The 15,645-nt window shown below is 43.9% G+C and overlaps 1 long non-coding RNA gene across 1 annotated transcript in view; it reads right to left on the reverse strand.

Annotated features, from left to right (window-relative positions):
* The window catches only part of LOC121286803, a 38,641-nt gene that overhangs the window by 4,297 nt on the left and 18,699 nt on the right, over positions 1-15,645 (reverse strand). The window contains exon 3 of the long non-coding RNA XR_005945066.1: positions 1,827-1,928. This is a non-coding gene — a long non-coding RNA (uncharacterized LOC121286803). The remainder of the gene's footprint in view (positions 1-1,826; positions 1,929-15,645) is intronic.

Here is a 15,645-nt window from a genome sequence, read left to right on the forward strand (position 1 = left end):
GGATGTGGGCGTTGCTGGCTAGGCCAGCGTTTATTGTCCAGTCCCAATTGTCTTTGAGAGATTGGTGGTGAGCTGCCTTATTGAACTGCTGCAGTCCATGTGGTGGTGTAGGTGCTACACAGTGCTATTAGGGAGGGAGTTCCAGGATTTTGACCCAGTGACAGTGAAGGAATGGTGACATATTTCCAAGTCAGGATGGTGAGCAGCTTGGAGGGGAATTTGTACTTGCCATGTATTTACTGACCTTGTCCTTTTAGATGGTAGTGGTCGTGGGTTTGGAATGTGCTGTCTAGGAGGCTTAGTGAGTTCCTGCAGTGCATATTGTAGATGGTACACACTGCTGCCACTGGTGGTGGACAGAGTGAATGTTTGTGGATGGGGTGCCAATCAAGCAGGTTGCTTTGCCCTGGATGGTGTCAAGCTTCTTGAATATTGTTGGAGCTGCGCTCATCCAAGCAAGTGGAGAGTATTCCATTACACTCCTGACTTGTGTCTTGTAGATGGTGGACAGGCTTTGGGGAGTCAGGTGGTGAGTTACTCGTCGCACAACTCCTGGCCTCTGACCAGCTCTTGTTGCCACAGTATTTATGTGGCTAGTCCAGTTCAGTTTCTGGTCAACAGTAACCCCCAGGATGTTGATAGTGGGGGATTCAGTGATGGCAATGCCATTGAATGTCAAGGGGCGATGGTTAGACCCTCTCTTGTTGGAGATGGTCATTCCTTGCACTTATGTGGTGTGAATGTTACTTGCCACTTATCAGCCCAAGTCTGGATATTGTCCAGGTCTTGCTGCACTTGGACATGGACTCCTTCAGTATCTGAGGAGTCGTGAATGGTGCCGAGTATTGTGAAATCATTAGCAAACATCCCCACTTCTGATCTTATGATGGAAGAAAGGCCATTGATGAGGCAACTGAAGATGGTTGGGCCTAGGGCACTACCCTGAGGAACTCCTGTAGTGATGTCCTGGAACTGAGATGATCGACCTCCAACAACCATAACTGCCTTCCTTTGTGCTAGGTATGATTCCAACTAGCAGAGAGTTTTCCCCAATTCTCACTGACTCCAGTTTTGCTCAGGCTCCTTGATGTCAAACTCAGCCAAATGCTGCCTTGCTGTCAAGGGCAGTCACTCTGACCTCACATCTGGAGCTCAGCTCTTTTGCCCATGTTTGAACCAAGGCTGTGATGAGGCCAGGAGCTGAGCAGCCTTGCAAAATCTTGCCCAAGTGATCATTATTTATACTTGGACATACAATAGACAGATATCAACCCTGGGAGGTATCATGTTCCATCCCTTGTCCACACTCTCTGCTTTTGCTTTAGTTGTGTTGATACCTCAGACTAATAGCCCTATTCTACCAACATTTATATGGAATGCACTCGCTAAATCAGTCATGACCTGCTGAGATAATGGTCCTGATAATGGAAATTTATAAATGGAAATAATCTAAAGATAGGTTTTCAAGATTTCCAATGATGGGGCTGTGACTATTTCTTTTGGCAGCTTGTTCCATTGTGGGATTGTCCTTGGGAAGAAAGATCATTGATACACTGTCTTGGAAAAAAATGGGTATTTGTAGCTTGTGTGGATGGCTACCTCATGTTTTTTTCTACCAGGAGTCACTGGAAAGCAAAGAGGGGCAAGTATCAAAGCTAATTTTCCCTTTCCTCATCCAAGTGCATTCCGGCCAATCACAGGGTATCTGCCAAAGGCCCCAGTTAGACAGCAACCTCAGAAGAGAGCATTGAACCATCAACGCCAGCCTAGCTTGGATGGAACATGTCAGGACATGATACCTTTGAGACTAACCTAACAAACCTTACCAGAGTCTCTGTTTATATCATGGTCTAAATGAATAGCACCAGCGACAGACTGGCTGCAGTTGTACAAAGTTGGGATGTGTAGTCTTATGTTCTGATTGTCTTCTGAGGATTAAAAAGAAGAAAGACTTGCATTTATATACCGCTTTTCATGATCACCGAGCGTTTCAATGCATTTTACAATCAATGAAATACTTTTGAAGTGCAGTCACTGTTATAATTTGCTAAATCTCCTTTAACAGCACCTTCCAAACCCAGGACCTATATTACCTAGAAGGACAAGGACAACAGATGCATGAGAATACCATCACTTCCAAAGCACTCATCATCCGAGTTGGAACTACATTGGTACTTGTTCACTGGGTCCTTCCACTGTGGGTGCATCTACACCACATGGACTACAAAGTTTCAAGAAAATGGCTCACCACCACGTTCTCAATGGCAATTAGGGGTGGGCAAAAAAATGTTGGCTATGCCAGTGACAGTCATATTCTACAAATGAATAAAAAAATATAGGAAGTGCAGCCGTCAGTTTAAGCGCAGCAAGCTCCAACAATCAGCAACGAGATAATAATCCTGTCTGAATCTGAAGCTGACTGCATTGCCAAGGACTCAACATGTCAGAGTCTGTATTGTGCTGATTCCATGGCGATACCGTTCAAAAATATCTACCTTTGTGGATTTGAGATCTGCTGGAGGCAGAATGATAAATCCCCTAGTGCACCTCACCCCTCGATTTCTCCCTTCTTTCATTTCCACTCCCCCTTCCCCTAGAGAACGAGAGTAAACTTGCAGGGAACATAAAAACTGACTGTAAAAGTTTCCTTAGGTATGTGAAGAGAAAAAGATTGGTGAAGACAAATGTAGGTCCCTTAGAGTCAGAAACAGGGGAATTTATAATGGGGAACAAAGAAATGGCTGACCAACTAAATACATACTTTGGTTCTGTCTTCACAAAGGAGGACACTAATAACATACCAGAAATGCTGGGGAACACAGGATTTAGTGAGAGGGAGGAACTGAAAGAAATCAGTATTAGTAGGGAAATGGTGTTGGGGAAATTGATGGGATTAAAGGTCGATAAATCCCCGGGGCCTGATAATCTACATCCCTGAGTACTTAAGGAAGTGGCCCTAGGAATAGTGGATGCATTGGTGGTCATCTTCTGAGATTCTATAGACTCTGGAATAGTTCCTACAGTTTGGAGGGTACCTAATGTAACCCCACTATTTAAAAAGGGAGGCAGAGAGAAAACAGGGAATTATAAACCAGTCAGCCTGACGCTGGTAGTGGGGAAAAGTCTAGAGTCCATTATAAAACATTTAATAGCTGAGCACGTGGAAAAAAGTGGCAGAATCGGACAGAGTCAGCATGGATTTATGAAAGGGAAATCATGCTTGACAAATCTACTGGAATTTTTCGAGGATGTAACTAGTAGAGTTGATGAAGGGGAGCTAGTGGACGTGGTTTATTTGGACTTTCAGAAGGCTTTCAACAAAGTCCCACATAAGAGATTGGCATGTAAAATTAAAGCGCATGGAATTAGGGGTAGTGCATTGAGATGGATAGAAAACTGGTTGGCAGACAGGAAAGAAAGAGTAGGAATAAATGGATCTTTTTCCGAATGGCAGACAGTGACTAGTGGGGTACCGCAGGGATCTGTGCTGGGACCCCAGTTATTCACAATATATATTAATGATTTAGATGAGGGAATTAAATGTAATATCTCCAAATGTGCAGATGACACAGAGCTGGGTGGGAGGGTGAGCAGTGAGGAGGATGCAGAGATGCTTCAGTGTGATTTGGACAAGCTGAGTGAGTGGGACAAATGCATGGCATATGCAGTATAATGTGGATAAATGTAAGGTTATCCATTTTGGTAGCAAAAACAGGAAGGCAGATTATTATCTGAATGATTATAAATTGTGAGAGGGGAATGTGCAACGAGACCTGGGTGTCCTCGCACACCAGTCGCTGAAGGTAACCATGCAGGTGCAGCAGGCGGTAAAGAAGGCAAATGGTAGAAGCCAGAGGATTCGAGTACAGGAACAGGGATGTCTTGCTGCAATTGTACAGGGCCTTGGTGAGACCACACCTGGAATATTGTGTGCAGTTTTGGTCTCCTTATCTGAGGAAATATAGCTATATTGCTATAGAGGGAGTGCAACGAAGGTTTACCCAACTGATTCCTGGGATGGCGGGACTGACAGATGAGGAGAGATTGAGTCGATTAGGATTATATTCACTGGAGTTCAGAAGAATGAGGGGGGACCTCACGGAAACCTATAAAATTCTAGACAGGGTAGATGCAGGAAGGATGTTCCCGATGGTGGGGGAGTCCAGAACCAGGTGTCACAGTCTGAGGATATAGGGTAGACTATTTAGGGCTGAGATGAGGAGAAATTTCTTCACCCAGAGAGTGGTGAGCCTGTGGAATTCGTTACCACAGAAAGTAGTTGAGACCAAAACATCGTATGCTTTCAAGAAAGAGTTAGATATAGCTCTTGGGGTGAAAGGGATCAAAAGGATGGGGAGAAAGTGGGAGCAGGCTATTGAGTCGGATGATCAGCCATGATCATAATGAATGGCGGAGCAGGCTCGAAGGGCTGAATGGCCTACTTCTGCGCCTAGTTTCTATGTTTCCCCTCCCCCACCTCCTTTCTTTCTTCTTGATTCCATTCCTCTCCCCATTTCTTCCTTCCTCGCCCATTTTCCTCCTTCTACCTTTCTACTTTTCCTCCTTCACTGCCATTCTCTCCTTCATCTTCACCCCATCCCTAGTTCTGTACCTCTTTCCTCCCCTCCAACTCTCCTTCCATTTCCCGACTCCTCCTTCACCCCTCCATCTTCCTCCAGTCCATTCTCCTGTTTTTGTTCAATTCTCTGATGACCTGAAAATTATTGGTCTTGACTCTCTGTAGGCAATGCCATGGAAGAACAGCCATTTTATTAAAATATTCAGTAGGATGTGACTCTCTGTCCACACATTGTACTTACTGTTGTCAAAATATGACACAAAATCTTGATGTCAACATTCCTGAGTCATTTTTGCTATGCCAACTATCACAGTGTAGTTGCAACTAGATGACTGGTCACTAGATGTCTCTGTAGAGGCGGTTTCTGAAATCTCCCTTCCAACTTTGCTGTCATTTTATGTTTAGAAAAGCCATTTAGTCATCAATTGACCAGGCAATTCACTAATATATTAAAAAGTCTTATATTTCCCGTCAATGTCATATATAATCTTGCGTTCCATAGCCTCAAGACATCACAAAGTGTTTTATGACCAATTAATGCACTTTTGAAGTGTAGTCACTGCTGTAATGTATGAAACTCAGCAGCCAATTTGCACACAGCAAGCTCCCACAAACAGCAATGTGATAATGAGAAGACAATTTTTTTTAGTAATGTTGGCTGAAGGATTAATATGGAGGAGGATACCAATGAGAACTCCCGTTCTTCAAAATTGTGCCATTGGAACATCCACCCGAGGGGGCAGACGTAGACTTAGTTTAATGCCTCAGCAAAAAACAGCACCCCCAATAGTGCAGTTTTCTCTCAGTGCTGCACTGCGTAATGTGTGCAAGATTCTTCAGTGAGACTTGAACCCAAACCTCTGAATCAAAGGCAAAAAGCACTACCTCTTGAGCTACAGCTGGCACTTTATTCTAGTCACAGTTCCTTAACAACAGCCTTAGATCTACCAATTCACCATAAGCAACACCTCTGGAGATCTGTTAATAATTATACCAAATCAGTCTCGAAAAAGGCCTAGCACAAATACAAAGTTGGACCCTTAATGTTAAACTTGGTATTAAAGAGCAGTAAAAGCACAGTTAACGTGCTAATCTGTTATTGTGCTGATCTCTTCAGCTGACAGGGTCAGAGATTAATGCATGGCTTTATTTGAAAAATTCAACAAAGTACAACCCTATACCCTCAAATCGATGAGATCATCTTTTGGAACGATCCTGAACTGTCAGTCAGGACTGATCCTGTTCTTGCCTGATTTTCACATTTGCGAACACATCAAGGAGAAGGAATCATGCCTGTTTTTTTCCCCTTCCTTAACACTGGTCAAGTGTATTGCCCCTACCATCATCCTAGCTAATTGCGTCAACATAAAGATTTATAATTTTTTTTAAAAATGACAATATGTCACGTAGTAACTGAATCTCTGAAGGAGTGGTGAGATGTTATCTTCTAGTCTGTAAACCATTGGAGTTACCCTTGAGGTCTAAATCGAGTTTGAGTGAATCATTGTGCCATTGCTCACTGCCAACTGTCTGGTATTTTGTATTTATTGTGTTTACTATAACTGTTGATTTTTTTGACCGTTGCTAGGTGACTAAGGATTAGTGGCTCCAGTTGATATATCTGACCATTGCTCTCACTGTAGAAGCAAAGAGTCAGACTGACAGCCCTTGTACTGCAAAGGGTCTCTGTTATTTGATGTGTAATTTGCTAAATATATTGCAATAAATAGTCTGAATTCCTGCATCCTGAGACTTGCATTAGTTGCGTCGGTAGAAGCTTGCTGTCATTGGCATTGTACAAAGAGCAGGGAGTGAGTTCTCCCTGATGTCCTTAAACAACATCACTGAAAAAAATTATCCGATCATTAAGTTGCTGTAAGTGCGGACTTTCTGTGTGCAAACTGGCTGCTGCATTTCCTGCATCATAACATTGATTACTCTTCAAAAGTAACTTAACTGTCTGTCACGTGCTTTGAGGTGCCCTGTGGTCATGGTAGGTGCTTTAGAAATCAAAGTTCTTTCTTTTATCAAGATTCTAGGTTGAATGTCTGTGATATTATTTAAAAAAAAACACACTGGTTAGGCCACACCTGGAGCACTATGTGCAGCTTTGCTCACTTTATTATAGGAAATATGTGTTTGCATTAGAGAAGGCACAGAGAAGATTACAAGGGTGTTGCCTGGAATGGAGAACTTTAGCAATGGTGAAAAATTGGAAATGCGGGTATTGTTTTCTTTAGAACAGTGGAAGTCAAGGAGAGACCTAATTGAAGCGTATAAAATAATGAGGGGTCTAGTTAGAGTGGATGGAAAGACCCTATTCCCCTTGGCTGAGATTTAAGGGAAGAGGTGGAAGGTGCAGAGGAAATTCGAGGGGAATTTTCTGTTAGCAAGAAGGTGGTGGGGCTCTGGAACTCACTGCCTGAAAGAGTGCTGGAGACAGAAATCCCCCATAACATTTAAAACATACTTTGATGTGCACTTGAAGTGCATAACCTGCAGAGCTTTGAACCAAGAGCTGGAAAGTGGGATTAGGCTGGACAGATATTTTCAGCTGGGGCGGGCAAGATGAGATGAGATGAGATGAAAGGTTTCCTTCTGTGCTGTGACTTTCCAAGATTCGCTTGTTTCTATGATTCTTTGACAGAACACTGGTGTTTATGTCAACACCCTTTACCCTTTAAGACGCCTCAAGATACTGGTGATCCCAGTGTTTTGCCTCATGCACATCCTTGTCTCAGTTTGTACTTAATGGAATATAGTCAGCTGGCACTCACTGTGCAAAGTCACGGCTGAGGTACCAGGATTCTTTGCTTGCCCTGGGTCCGTACTCCATCACAAGACAGCGCCTTCAGGCAAGGTCAAGAGACCGGCCAGGCGGGGTGCACACAAGGTCAATTGAAGAATCTGTTATCCATAGAAACAAGGAGAACAAGGAGGAAAGTGAAGGGAGGGCGACTGGCAAGTTTGTGTCTAGAAAAGCTTTTAGTCTGAACATTCCGAATGTCAACTTCTTACAGTTTCCTCACTCGTCCCTTCTACAAATTGCCCAGCCATGCTGCCACACCCAGTGACCTGCACAAATCCTCCATGATCCCTGTTGAATTGAAGACCCTATCCCATAGTCTAAAATTAAGAGTAGGGGGAATGACCAGGTAAATCGAAGAATAGCTGTTAGGTGACACCAAGCTTGCGTTTTCTAAACTTCTACACTGTCGGAGAAATAGAATCTGCCAGAATAATCAGGACTTGCAGAGTTCAGAGAAAGAGGCAGTCAGAGGAGATGGTGGTGGGGCAATGAATCTTGATTTTGACATGGTGAGGGTGGGAACAAAAGCACAGTGTTCAAAAGGAGAACTATCCATCGTACAATAGATTAAAGATAGGTAAGAGGTAAATAGAAATTTTAGATGGTGGAGGTGAAAGAGAGATCACTTGGCAGGCAAGAGACTTCCACAGATATGGGAGCAGTTCAAGCCTTGTAGAAAAATAGATTTCTAACTGTTCTTTAAAAATTTGTTTTGAAAGGAGCAGGTGACACTGGCAAGGTAACATTTATCCTGATCAATTTGTTTTTTACTTCAGAGAGCATTGAGAATCCAATGCCTAGTGTGGGAGGGCGTCACTTGGCAGGTTCCCTTCCCTGAAGGATTTTAGTGAACTATTTGGGTCTTTATGACTATCCACCAATTCAATTTTGTAATTTTTCAACTCAAGAACTGTAGATTGATTCTGGAGAATCATAATGCTACATTACCATACTCACTATATGAGATTACTAAATAGAGTTTCCATTTTGTTTGGATTATAATGTAGTGGCAACTGCTTAATTTCCTATTATTTTGCAGCTGGAGTCACCTGCATTAAAAAGGGCAGTAAAATTATCAATTGCAATACACTTTTCAGATGAGATGTTAAGCTATCTGCCCTCTCAGACAGACTTAAAAGATCTCATAGCATTTGTCCTGACTAATATTTACCCTCCAACTAACATCACAAAAATAACAGATGACCTGGTCATTATCACATTGCTGTTTGTGGGAGCTTACTTTGTGCAAACTGGCTGCCTCGTTTCCTAGATTACAACAGTGACTACACTTCAAGGACTTCTTTAGCTGTGAAGCACTTTGGAATGTTTGGAGGTTGTGAAAGGCACAATATAAATGCAAGTGGAGACATGTAAAGGAGATTCAATTCTCAACAATGTTAAACACGACTAAAAATAAAAGGCAATTTAAATCTCTAAGCACAGAGGATCCAGCAGAAAGTATAAATTTTGTATTAATGGTGTTGCAGTTGCAGAGAGAAGAGGGAAAAAAGCACTTAGAGAGTCCAATTCAATTACGAGGATATCAGGCTGAGCATTTGGTCGATATGCTGAGCTACAATCTCATTTTTTAATGAGTTCCTCTGGATGAGAGACATCCATTTTTGGGAACACTATGGAGACATACTGACAGATGGAAAACAAAACCAGACTGCACTTAAACTGACTTCCTTGCTGACAATGTAATAAACAGAATGAAACAACTAGATTTAGTTAATGCGAATTATAATGGTGTCCATTTTACAATGATTTGGCTTGAGCAAATAGTATATTTTTAAAAATCAAGTTGAGATTTCATTCTGATAAAAGCAAAATACTGCGGATGCTGGAAATCTAAAACTAAAATAAAAATAGCTAGAAAAACTCAGCAGGTCTGACAGCATCTGCGGAGAGGAATACAGTTAACGTTTCGAGTCCGTATGACTCTTCATCAGTTCTGATGAAAGACTATTTGTGCACCGGGTTAAATTAGGTGAGAACCCAAGATTCCACTAGCAGAGAGAGCTCTTTGGGGTCAGATCCTGCTTTTAGGAAATCAACAAGAAAGCAATGAAGAAAATGCAAGGTTCGTTCTATTGCACCTTTCAAAACTCGGAGTCCATTTCTTGGATCATTCTGGATTCTCTCCTCCGCAGGCTTGCCAAGAATCTTCTAAGTTGATATTATCATGCCACAGTCTCAGTAAATATGACTCACGTATAATCCTGTAAATGCTTCCTTAGCTCTTTCCACATCTACGAGAACTGAGTACAGTTTTGGTCTCCTTATTTAAGAAAGTTTATAAATGCTTTAGAAACAGTTCAGATAAGGTTCACTCAACTGATACCTGGGATGGGGGAGTTGTTCTTATGAGGAAAGGTTGGACAGGTTGGGCCTGTATCCACTGGAGTTTGGAAGATTGAGAGGTGATCTTACTGAAACATATAAGATCCTGAGGCGACTTGACAGGGTGGATGCTGAGAGGATGTTTCCCCTTGTGGGGGAGACTAAACTAGGGGACAAAGTTTGAAAATAAAAGGATCTCCCATTTCAGAGAGAGATTAAGGGAATTTTTTTCTCTCAGAGGGTTGTGAGTCTTTGGAACTCTCTTCCCCAAAGAGTGGTAGAGGTAGGGTCAATGACTATTTTTAAGGCAGAGATAGACAGTTTATTGACTAACTGTCAAAGGTTATTGGGAGTGGGTGGAATGTGGAGTTGAGGTCACAATCGAATTAGCCATGATCTTATTGAATGGCCTACTCCTGCTCCTAATTCATATGTCCACATATTCGTTCACACCACCAATACAGGATTTTTACCCACTGTAAACCCACAGCACTCAGCTGGCATCGTTAAACAAAGGAGAGCTGGTAGGTAGCCCAGTCATGCAGGTCACGACGCTCTTAGGTTCAATCCCTGACTTGAGCTGAGTGAGCTGATCTAAGTTAACCTCAGCATACTCGGGGTTGAAAAAGGAGAAGATCCGTTGGCATTCTCCAATGCTGCTCAATATCCACCTGGAAGCAAGTTTGCGGAAGTTGGGCAAGGACAGGATTGGCTTCGACTGTTCTGCCTTCTTCTGTCTAGTTGCTCCACCGACACCAACTGTCTAGAGTTCCCACGTGGAGAATGACAATTTGAGAGAGATGTCTATGGAACCATCAAGTCAATACCTTCAGGAAAGGTTGAGGGGAGGGGAGAAAATTGGCACTGAAAGAATAAAGGGAAAAACAATAACATGAAGATGATACATTTGGCCTAGAACACTAACCTCACAGTGCCTATCTTCTGGCTGCTAAATGGGCTAATTCTTGCTTGCTCAATATGGCAAGCAGGAAATACATTGCCTGCCATATTGGCAAAGGCCAGTCTTGTGCCCATACCTAAAACAGGTATTGGGCCTTTTTCATATGCCACTAACAGTCTCACCATTCAGGCAAGGGGATTGCTCCCTGCGCACCCTCCCACTCACCCAAATAGAGATATGCCCAAATTTCTAAGCCAGGGTTTCTTTTTTGCAATACACACCGTCCTGGAATGCTCAGATGTGAGTTTTCATCCATCATATCCAATGTGGCCAGACTTTGAGGAACAAATAAGCACAGGGAGGGACTGAGGTGAGGATAAGGAAAGAAGGGAGCATTTCATTCAATTTTCCCATCTTAAATTTGGGATGTCTTTGCACAACACGGTGCAGCTGAGAAAATTAGCAGTAGCCTACAAGACTCTAGAATCAGCAAAACCAGTCAATTTAAATGCACAGAAAACCAAACTATAAACTGCACTCCTGCCCCAAGCATCAAACTACAGGGGCTATGAGTGGACCCTAAGGAGACCTAAGTTTTGGACATAAGTTGGGAAGTATGGAGCAAGTCAACTCATTGCTTTTTGACTCCCTCACTCCCTAGTGGCAAATATTAAGGCAGCTGAAGACACAGGATTAAGTTGTCCATCTGCCCCGTCGTTTAGGAAGTGGTGTGTAGTGTGCAGCAAACCCCAGGAAGTGGAACAAGAATAAATGTCTTAATGGGGGAGGCAGTGGGCTGGCACATTGCATGGCCACTTCTAGATCCAGGGTTTGAATCCCTAAGAAGCTGACAGGAAGAAAGATTCATCTCTCTGCTACAAGTTATGTGAGATGAGCTGAAGTTCTCTCACAGCAAAAGTGCAATGCTTATGAGCATTGCCATTAATTTAACAATAGAAACTGGAGCATTATTAATGGTTCTCTCTCCTCAGGTACTGTCCCCTTCTCCTTAAAATCCACCATTATCATCTCATTCCTCAAAATAAAAACAACACATGATCTCTCCATCCTCTCAAACTACTTCCCATCTCCAGCCTCCCTTTTCTCTCCAAAGTCCTTGAATGTGATGTCACCTCCCAAATCTGTTCTCATCTTCCCTGGGACTCCATGTCTGAATCCCTCCAGTTAGGTTTCTACTCCCGCCACAGCACTGAAACAGCTCTTATCAAAGTCACAAATGACATCTTACGTGACTGCGACAGAAGGACATCGCCTAACTCGCACCAAGGTTCACTCACCCATCACCCCTGCGCTCGCTGACCTACACTGGCTCCTGGTTAAGCAATGCCATGACTTTAGTATTTTTATCCTTGTTTTCCAATCCATCCATGGCTTCAACCCTCTTTATCCTTGTAATCTCCTCCAGCTCCACAACTCTCTAATAGATCTGTATAATTGACTAATGGGGGTTCTTGAGCATCCTCAACTTTAATCACCACGCTATTGGTGGCTGTGCCCTAAGCTCTGGAATTCCCTCCACACACCTTTCTGCCCCCCTCTTTCCTTTAAGCTGCACCTTTGAACTTAGCTTTTTGACCAAACCTTTGGTCATCTGTCCCAATATTTCAATATGCGGCAGTGTCAAATGTTGTTCGGTGACACTTGCGTGAATCACCTTGGGGTCTTTTGCCATATTAAAGGTGCTACATAAACGTAGGCTGCTGTTGTTGGAGCAGACCACTCAGTCCCCGCAAGCCTGTCCCGCCATTAAATTAGATCCCAGCTAATCTGCAACTCAACTCCGTTCGCCTGCATTATCTCAATACACTTACCCTAACAAAAATCTGTCAATCTCAATCTTGAAAACAACTATCTCATTGAAAAAGACACAAAAGATGTTGGGTGTAAGGATTCACCTTGGAGTAACAGAAGAAACTGCACTAAGGTTGGACCCAAGCCATGCGGTTGGAGTAGAATAGAGGGAACTCTACACTCAGCTGCTTGTGTTTGATGACCTGGGAGTGGCTGGTGCTGTCTGAGCTAGGAACAGAGCTCCAAACTCTATTGAGAAACCATTACCTTGACGATGATCATGAAAGTTCACAATAAAATGCACGGAGGGAAAGGAACAAGGATAAGCGGTTAGTCACCCACTGGCAAAAATTCAATCAGGGCAAAAAAAAAAAAAAGAGAAAAAGTATTTTCAAAAAAAATTTCATCCTTTAAGAAACAAACACAGAAGCTGATTGGACGATTCGATGGCGAGGGAGCAGGGAGAGAAGCTGTTACAAATCAGGGGCTTTTACTCCAGTGCTCAGAGAGAGGGCACCAACGTGTTTTTCTGATTTCTGTTTAGAGCTCTAAACACCATTCACAAGGGATTCACACACACAAAAAAATCCCAGTCAGTACAAATAGTAAATGGTGCATGGATCACAAGATAAATTCAGCAGAAGACAGTCCTGGGCTATTTGATTTCTTCAAAAACAAAAGATCAGGCCCAAAGGCATTTTGTTGAAATCCATATCTGAAGTGATACCAGTGTAACTGAGCTCCCTGCACCAAGTTGCCTTTCAGTCTTTCAATAGGTTTAGCCTCAGATTCCGTGGCAGCCTACACTGCTCATCTCAGATTTCAAGTCCTTCTGGAGCCTCGCCCCTCTCCATCTCTGTAACCTCCTCCAACCCTACTATCCATTAAGGTCTATGCACTCCTCTAAATCTGGTCTCGAACATCACTGATTTTAATTGCTTCACCAATGGCAGCATATTTTCAGTTGCCAAGCACTTAAGCTCTGAAAATTGCTCCCTAATCCTCTCCAACGCTATCTCCTCCTTTAAAACACTCCTTAAAAGCTTCCTCTTTGACAAATGCCTCGCTATCTCCTTACGTGGCTTTGTGTCCAAATTTGTTCAATAATGTGCCTATGAAGCATCTGGGGATGTTTTACTGCATTAAAAGGTGCTATGTAAGTGTGAGTTATTGCTGCCTAGGAGTTATGGATAACCTGCACAAGGCTGCAGTCCTTGACCGAGCTGCTGCCATCTCTTCCATCACCAACACTACTTGTTCTTCTCTCAGCTACTAATTAATCTCCTGCAGCCAAGGTACCATCTTTCCTGATTTACAGAGTTCACGTGCTGAAGTCTTGTACAGGATAAGTGCAAGTTGTATGGCGACCAACAAAACTGAAATTACAGAATACACTGACCAGTGCTATACCATTCTCCTAACAGGGCCAACTGGTCCCAGTCCCCTCATTCAGGGGAGGAAGTAATAGATGGACGGAGGGTGAGATTGGTTCCTCTTGCCATAAGATCTGTGGCAGGATGAGAAAGTTGGAGTGATTCCTGCCCTGGAACGAGACGGGCTTTTATGCGCAACCATGTACTCCCCGCCTCATTAGTTATGTATGCACATGTTCCATGTCGAATCTTGTGGTGGGGTGGGCAGGAAGTCGGGCATCCCTCCGCCATGACCGGGCACCGGGCACATCTAAAAGACACCCCAGACAGGCCTACACTAATGGGAGGAAGTAAAGGATGAGCAGCAGAGAGCAGCGAGCTGCAGCTCCCTGCTTCAGCAACACATCCCTCGAGCACATCCTGGAGTCCTCTTCCCAGGGATGACCGCAGGACACCATCCCAGCTGACCACTGCAGCCTGGGAAGAGGTAGCCAGGGCTATCAGCACCCACGGGTGCAGAGGAGAGCGGTCCTGCAGTGCAAGAAAAGGGTCAACGATTTAATCCGCACCACTAGGGTAAGTAAACCTTCTACCCTTCCAACCCACCTCACTACTCAGTCGTTTTGTCTCACAGGTCTTGGGCATCACTGGCAGGGCCAGCATTTCTCTTGGTCATCCCTAAATGTTACTGACAAGGTGGTGGGCTGCTGCCTTACTGATCCTTGCAATCCATGTGCTGTGCTCTTAATGAGGCATCTGCAGGATTTTGACCCAGCCATAGTGAAGGCACAGCCATGGGGTAAGAACTTTTTTAAAAAATTCATTCATGGGATGTGGGTGTCACTGGCTAGGCCAGCATTTATTGCCCATCCCTAATTGCCCATCCCTAATTGCCCCTGAGAAGGTGGTGGTGAGCCTCCTTCTTGAACTGCTGCAGTCCATGTGGTGTAGGTACACCCACAGTGCTGTTAGGGAGGGTGCTCATGGATTTTGACCCAGTGACAGTGAAGGAATGGTGATATATTTCCAAGTCAGGATGGTGAGTGGCTTGGAGGGGAACTTGCAGGTGGTGGTGTTCACATCTATCTGCTGCCCTTGTCCTTCTAGGTGGTAGTGGTCGTGGGTTTGGAAGGTGCTGCCTAAGAAGCCTTGGTGAATTCCTGCAGTGCAGCTTGTAGATGGTACACACTGGTGCTACTGCGCGTCAGTGGTGGAGGAGTGAATGTTTGTGGGATGGGGTGCCAATCAAGTGGGCTGTTTTGTCCTGGGTGGTGTTGTTAGACCTGCACCCATCCAGGCAAGTGGAGAATATTCCATTACACTCCTGACTCGTGCCTTGAAGATGGTGGACGGGTGAGTTATTGCCACAGGATTCCTAGTCTCCGACCTGCTCTTGTAGCCACAGTATTTTTATGGCAAGTCCAGTTCAGTTTCTGGTCAATGATAACCCCCAGAAGGTTGATAGTGGGGGATTCAGCATCTGTAATACCACTGAATGTCAGGGGGAGATGGTTGGATTCTCTCTTGTTGGAGATGGCCATTGCCTGGCACATACATGGCACCAATATTACTTGCCACTTGTCAGCCCCAGCCGGGATATTGTCCAGGTCTTGCTGCATTTGGACATGGACTGCTTCAGTATCTGAGGAGTCGCAATGTGAACATTGTGAAATTATCAGCGAACATCCCCACTTCTGACCTTAATGATAGAAGGAAGGCCATTGATGAAACAGGGCAACTTGCAGGTTTTGCTGCTCCCACGCGTCTGCTTGCCCTTGTCCTTCTAGCTGGTGGAGCTCATGAGGTTGGAGGGTGCTGTTCAAGGAAC

This window comes from Carcharodon carcharias, chromosome 14 (genome assembly GCF_017639515.1).
Source record: "Carcharodon carcharias isolate sCarCar2 chromosome 14, sCarCar2.pri, whole genome shotgun sequence".
NCBI classification, from domain to species: Eukaryota; Metazoa; Chordata; class Chondrichthyes; order Lamniformes; family Lamnidae; genus Carcharodon; species Carcharodon carcharias.